We start from the raw sequence: 7,791 nt of genomic DNA, 5'->3' as shown, positions 1-7,791 counted from the left end.
TAATGACCTTCTCCCAAAAAAGACATAAAAATTTTCACTAATTTATGAGCCAGAAAGGAACTAGTTTCTACTCATTGCTAATTGTGAATGACGTTAACAAATTTACTAATATTTCACTTTTTTACATTTTTGAAATAAACCACTCCTGGGCCATAGCTATTATTCTTTCAGTGTATTGCTGGATTTATCTACCACTTAGCCAATCTTTTAGAATGCTGCATCGATATTCAAGAGATACTATAAATTTTGTGTATGTGTGCATGTGTTGTGCAATCTTAATGACAACATTTATATCACATTTATTGTGTGTCAGGAATTATTCTAAACACTGTAGATACAGTAACATTTACTTTTCACAATAACTATTTGAGATAGCTACTATTGCTGTTCTCTCTCTCTCTCTCTCTCTCTTTTTACAAGAAAACTGAGGTGCAGAGTTGTACTCATTGGGATAGGGTAAACAGTTGTAATAATTGTCATCTTTAAAATACAGAAGAGGATTATTTCTCACATAAGAGTCCAAAGTGTGTGTTGTTAGGTGACTGCTTTACTTGGTGACTCAGGGGCCCACGATCCTTCCATCTTGGCTCAACCATCACCCAGGGTTTCACTGCCAAATGCATCCTACTAGCAAAAGAGGAAAAGGAGAGTGGAGGAGAATTTTAATTTCCTACGGCTGCTTTAATAAATTACCACATATGGTATCTGTCTTTCTCTGTAGGTTTTCACTCTTATGTGGATCATGAGAAACTTAACAGAAGACCATGGGTGAGGGGGAGAAAAAAAAAGAGAGGGAGGGAGCCAAACCATAAGAGACTCTTAAAAACTGAGAACAAACTGAGGGTTGATGGGGGGTGGGAGGCAGGGGAGGGTGGGTGATGGGCATTGAGGAGGGCACCTGTTGGGATGAGCACTGGGTGTTGTATGGAAACCAATTTGACAATAAATTTCATATTAAACTAACTAGCTAACTAAATAAATTACCACAAACATCGTGGCTTAAATCAATACAAATTTAATCTCTTACAAATCTGGGGGCACACGTCAGAAATGAATCTCACTGGGCTGAAATCAAGGTGTTGGCAGGGCTATATTCCTTTTGGAGGCTTTAAGGAAGAGTCTGTTTCTTTTTTTCAACTTTTTTAGTGTTTGTTTATTTTTGACAGAGAGAGAGACAGAATGCGAGCAGGGGAGGAGCAGAGAGGGAAGACAGAATCTGAAGCAGGCTCCAGGTTCTGAGCCGTCAGCACAGAGCCCAATGCGGGGCTCAAACCCACCAGCCATGAGAGCCTGATCTGAGCTGAAGTCAGATGCTCAACCAACTGAGCCACCTAGGCGCCCTGGGGAGAATCTCTTTCTTTGCTTTTTCCAACTTCTAGAGGTTACCTACATTCCTTGACTCCTGAATCCCTTCTATCTTTAGCACCAGCAATGGCCATTTGAGTCTTTCTCACAATACATCTCTCTGACACTGATTTTCTGCCTCCTTCTTCTACTGTTAAGGACCCTGTGATTACACTGGGCCTGCCAGTTATCCAACTTATCCAAGATAATCTTATTTAAGGTCAAAGGATTAGCAATTTAATTTCCCCTTACCGTGTAACTTTGCAGGTTCCAGGGATTAGGATTGTGACAGGACATTATTCTGCCTTGCACAAGGAGGGTAACTGCTTAAAGTGTTGGCCTTGAAATGGCAAACATCACTTCTAGTCACATCCCATGGTTGGAAAACAGTCTAGCTGAAAGAGGGCTGATAAAATTCTTAAGCAGGAATCCTAGTCTAGTTACAACTATATTCTATGGAAAGGAAAGTTGAATTTTGGTGGACAGTTAAATCTCTGACACAAAGGTTTAGTGACTGACTGAGAGTGTGGCTGGAACTTGTATGCTTAACCACTAGGCACTACTGATATGTATCAAAACCACACTCACTTCATAAAATTAATATCAAAGCTTTTTCTCTTTTTCTTGTTATAGAGAGGCTGCAATAGCACTGCACATTCCTTTTCCTTGAAAACGTAGTGAAATTCTTCTATTGGACCTATCAGGTGTTGGGCAATGGTAGCCCTTTAATAATTTTATTCCTTCTATGGTAACTGGTCTGTTTATATTTTCTGTACTTTGGAGGACCAGTTTTGGAAATTTTAATTTTCTTAGAAAATTAAGCATTTCATCCACATTTCCAAATTTATCTTCATAGAATTGAGGCAGATTTGTCCTAATTCTAAATTCCTTGCTCTGTTTATTCTGAGATCTCATTTTAAGAAAAAAAAATGTTTTTAACGTTTATTTATTTTTGAGACAGAGAGAGACAGAGCATGAACAGGGGAGGGGCAGAGAGAGAGGGAGACACAGAATCTGAAACAGGCTCCAGGCTCTGAGCAGTCAGCACAGAGCCTGACGTGGGGCTCGAACTCACGGACCGTGAGATCATGACCTGAGCTGAAGTCGGACGCTTAACCGACTGAGCCACCCAGGCACCCCTGAAATCTCACTTTTATGTATTTGTATTTTTTATTCAGTTAGCTAATGACTTTTTACATTTTATTGTCATTTTCAAAAAAAATCAGATGAATTTAGTGCTTTGTTCCACAATGTTCCTATATCTATTTCATTAATATCTCCTTTCATTCTTTATTTTAGTTTCTTTAGGTTAATTACTATTCTAATGTCTTGAGTTGGATGTTATTAATATAGGTATATTCATTCATTCTCATGTATTAGCATAAGTTTTTAAGATGACAAAACTCAACACCCTTCATGATTAAAATAATGAACAAACCAGGGACAGAAGGAAACTACCTCGACATAAAAAGAGCCATATATTAAAAGCCCACAGCTAACATTGTATTCAATAGGGGAAACACTGAAATATTTTGCTATATGATCAGAAATAAGCCAGGGATGCCCACTCTCACCATACTTCTATTCAATATAGTATTGGCACTTCTAGTCAGAGCAATCAGATAAGAAAAAGAAATAAAAGGCAAAAAAAAAAAAAAAGAATTGGAAAAGAAGAAAATTAAAACGATCTCTGTTTGCACATGTCATGCTATTATTTGTAGAAAACTAAAGATTATATGCACACACACACACACACACACACACACACACACCTATTAGAGCTAATAAACAAATTCAGCAAAGTTGATGATACAAAAATCAATTGCATTCCTGTACACCAATAATGACCGATTCAAAAAGAAAATTTAAAAAACCTATTTACTATCCAATTTCAATCCAATTGAAATTGGATTGAAAAACAATATTGCTAAAATGTCCACACTATCCAAAAATACCTACAGATTCAATGCAATTGCTATCAAAATACCAAAGACAATTCTTGCAGAAATAGAGGAAAAAAATTCTAAAATTCATATGGAATCTCAAGGGACCTAAAATAACCAAAAAAATCTTGAAAAAGAAAAAAGTTGGAAGCCTCATATTCCCAGATTTCAAAACATGCTACAAAGCAACAGCAATTAAGATAGGTTCTGAAATAAAGACAGAAATATAGGCCAATGGAACAGAATAGAGAGCTCAGAAATAAACCCTTGCGTTTATGACCAAGTGATTCTCAACACATATGTCAAGACTACACAATTGGGAAAGTACTGTCTTCAACAAAGGGTGTTAGGAAAACTGGATTCCACATACAAAAGAATAAAGTTACTTTATACCATATACAAAATTAACTCAAATTTGATTAAAGACATAAATGTAAGACCTAAAACTATTAAACTCTTAGAAGAAAATACAGGGGGAAAACTTAAGAACATTGGATTGGGCAATGATTTCTTGGATATGATACCAAAAACACAAGCAACAAAATAAAAAAAAGATAAATAGGACTTCACTAAACTTTAAAACTTTGTGTCAAAAGAAACAATATAGTGAAAAGGCAACCTATGGAATTAGGGAAAATATTTGCAAATCATATATTTGATAAGTGGTTAATATCTAAAATATATAAGGAACTTCTATAAATCAATAACAGAAGACAACCCAATTTAAAAATGGGCAAAGGACTTGAATAGACATTTCTCTAATGAAGATATGCAAATTGCCAAGAAGCACATGAAAACATGTTCAACATCATTAGTCATTAAGGAAATGCTTTCAAATCCATAATGAGATACCACCTCACATCCATCAGGATGGCTACTATTAAAAGAGAAAATAAATGTTGGCAAGGATGTGGAGAAGTTGGACCTTAGACATTGTTGATGGGAATGTAAAATAGTACAGCCATTATGGAAAATGCCAGAAACTACTCAAAAACTTTAAAACAGAATTACCATATGACCCAGCAATCCCACTTCTGTCTATATATCCAAAAGAATGGAAAGCAGAATCTCAAAGAGATATTTGCATACCTGTGTTCATAGCATTATTCAAAATACCCAAGAGGTAGCGGTAATCCAAACGGCAATTGACAGATGACTGGATAAAGAAAATATGGAACATACATACAGTGGAATATTACGCAGTCTTAAAAAAGGGAGATCCTGTCACATGCTACAACATAGATAAGCCTTGAGGACATTATGCTAAGGAAAGTTAGCCAGTCATAAAAGGACAAATACCGTATAATTCCACCATATGAAGTATCTAAAGTAGTCAAAATCACAAAAGTAGAAAGGTATTTACCAAGGGCTGGTGGGAGGATGAAGGTGTAATTGGTTTTTAATGGATATAGAATTTCAGTGCTTCATGATAAAGTTCTACAGAGCTGTTGCAAAACAATGAATATACTGAACACTACTAAACTGTACACTTAAAAAGAGTTAAGATGGTAAATGTAATGTTTTATCATAACTAAAATATATATATATATATATATATATATGGAAAATATATGCCTTGAACAGCACAGTTAACGAGCTTCATAAAATGAGCATTCCCTCATTTTTAATTATCTACAAAGAGTCCGTAAGATGTCCAATTTACTGGGAATCCTGGGTGGCTCAGCTGGTTAAGCGTCTGACTCTTGATTTCGGATCAGGTCATGATCTCACGGTTTGTGGGAATAAGCCCCATGTTGCTCTCTGTGCTGTTAGCACAGAGCCTGCTTAGGATTCTCTTTCTCGCTCTCTCTATGCCCCTCTCCTGGTCATGCTCTCTCTCTTTTTCAAAATAAATAAACTTAAAAAAAAAAAAAAAGATGACTACTTTACTTTTGGTATGTCTCACAGATATGCCCATAAAACATTTAGGCCTAGATTTTAAAATACTACACCAGGAGTGCTGATTCATAGGGGCATATGTACCCCAATGTTTACAGCAGCACTATCAACAATAGCCAAATTATAGAAAGAGCACAAATGTCCATGAACTGATAAATGGATAAAGAAGATGTGATTTATATATACAGTGGAATACTACTTGGTGATGAGAAAGAATGAAATCTTGCCATTTGCAACAGTGTAGATGGAACTGGAGGGTATTACGCTAAGTGAAATAAGTCAGAGAAAGATGACATATGTTTTCACTCATATGGGGAATTTGAGAAACAAAAGAAGACCATGGAGGAAGGGAAGGGGAAAACAATAGTTTCAAACAGAGAGGGAGGCAAACCATAAGACACTCTTAAATACAGAGACCAAATAGGGTTGATGACGGGTTGAGGGGGCAAAAATGGGTGATGAGCATTGAGGAGGGCACTTGTTGGGATGAGCACTGGGTGTCGTATGTAAGCAATGAATCATGGGAATCTACTTCTGAAACCAAGAGCACACTGTATACACTACATGTTAGCTAACTTGACAATAAATTATACTTAGAAGAAAAAAAATTAAAAATAAAATCTTTAAAAAATGAAATACTATGCCAGTTTGAGTTAAAAATTCTTTGGGGTTTTAAAACAGATGTACATAGGGGAAGGGAAAAAGAGAGAGAGAGGGAAGCAAACAATAAGAGACTGAACTATAGAGAACAGACAGGGTTGATGGAAGGAGATGGGCAGGGGATAAGCTAAATGGATGATGGATATTAAGGAGGGCACTTGTAATGAGCACCGGGTGTTGTATGTAAGTGATGAATCACTGAATTCTATACCGGAAACCAATCTTACACTATATGTTAATTACCTAGAATTGAAGTGAAAAACTGAAAACAAAAAAATTCTTTGGAACTTTAATTTTTTTAGGGTTATTTTGGTAATTTTAATTTAGAACTTAGTTATTTCATACGAACTTTCAAATGCATTGACATTTAGTATTTTGTAATATCCATGTTTCCAATATCCACATTAATTTCTTTATATGTGTGTTCTTGCTCTCCCTCTTAACATTTGTTTTTTTTGGTTCAATTTTGCCAGAGGTTAACCTTTGCAGGGTTGATTTTTGCCTGGAGCCTCTTTACTGTGTTTATTGCTGCTATCTTTATTTCTTTCAACTTTGAATTTATGCTGCAGTCCTCCTTTTAACTTGTTAAATGCATAGCTCAATAATGCTTCCCTTATCTGACTTAAATATTTTAGGCTGTAACTTTTCCTCTAAATGTTGCTTTAGTTACATTCCACAAGTTTTAATCCATAGTTTCATTTACTTTTAAATATTTTCTAATTAAATATCTTCTAATTTTCACTTTCTCCTGTAACCAAGTTGTTTATTTATTTATTTTTAATTCTCAAACATACAGTGTTTTTCAAACTTGTTATATTTTTAAATGATTTAATTGCATTGTGGTCAGATAATGTGATCTGTAAAAATGACCAGTTGTTTTATTTTTTTTTTAAAGATGACTTAATCCTTTTATTTTCTTGGGGGTAGTTTTGAGGGTTAGCACATGGTCAATTCCATAAATATCCCATAAGACTTTAAAAGAAAGAGAATTTTAAAGTTGTTGAACACAAATGTGCAGATATATTCATTAGGACAAACGTTATTTGTGCTGTTCAAATTTTATATACCCTTATTTTTCTTAGTGTTTCATTTATCAATTATAAAGATGTGTAATAAAATTTTCCAACTATTTTAGAGTATATTTTGTAGTTCTGTTGGTCTTTGTAATTTTTCCATTTTGATTCATATATTTTGAAGTGATGTGTTAACACAGTTTAAAATTTTATAATGAAGTCATGACTAACTTTATCTCCAACACTAATTTTTACAATAAGAACCATCTAACATTGAAGACAAAGGTACTGGGTGGTAAGACATTCCTTCTATCTCACAAGTTTATTTCCTACTATAATATATTATGAGAGAAGTTCCTTATTTCTTACATTTGGAACTTACTTTCTTTTGTGCCCTCATATATAAATACTTCTATGAACATTCCATGGGCACTGGAAAACTACTTTCAGCCTGTAGCACTTGATATGTATCAATTATAAGTTTATTAATTATAGCATTTACATCTCCCATATATTTATCTTTTGTCCACTTGAGCTACTGTGGGTTGGAAAACGTGAATTAAAGTCTCCTTATACTAATGTATTTCTCACTATTTCACGTAATTCTCCAAGTCTTTTCTCAATGAATTTTAATACTATGCTACTTAGTGCATATTCATAACCATTAAATCTTCACTAAGGGTTGCATTCTTGAACATTACAACATGACTTTCTGTTCCTTAATTGTAATGTGTTGAACTTAATTCAATGTTAAAATTGTGACTTTTTAAAAAAATTATTAGCCCAATATGCCTTTCTCTATTATTTTCAACACTGCTGAGCAACATTATTTAAATACAACATATATTTAGGTTTGGGGTTTTTTAAAATTCAATTTGGGGGGCGCCTGGGTGGCGCAGTCGGTTAAGCGTCCGACTTCAGCCAGGTCACGA

This window comes from Prionailurus viverrinus, chromosome B1 (genome assembly GCF_022837055.1).
Source record: "Prionailurus viverrinus isolate Anna chromosome B1, UM_Priviv_1.0, whole genome shotgun sequence".
NCBI classification, from domain to species: Eukaryota; Metazoa; Chordata; class Mammalia; order Carnivora; family Felidae; genus Prionailurus; species Prionailurus viverrinus.
Note: the sequence above shows the minus strand (reverse complement) of the source record.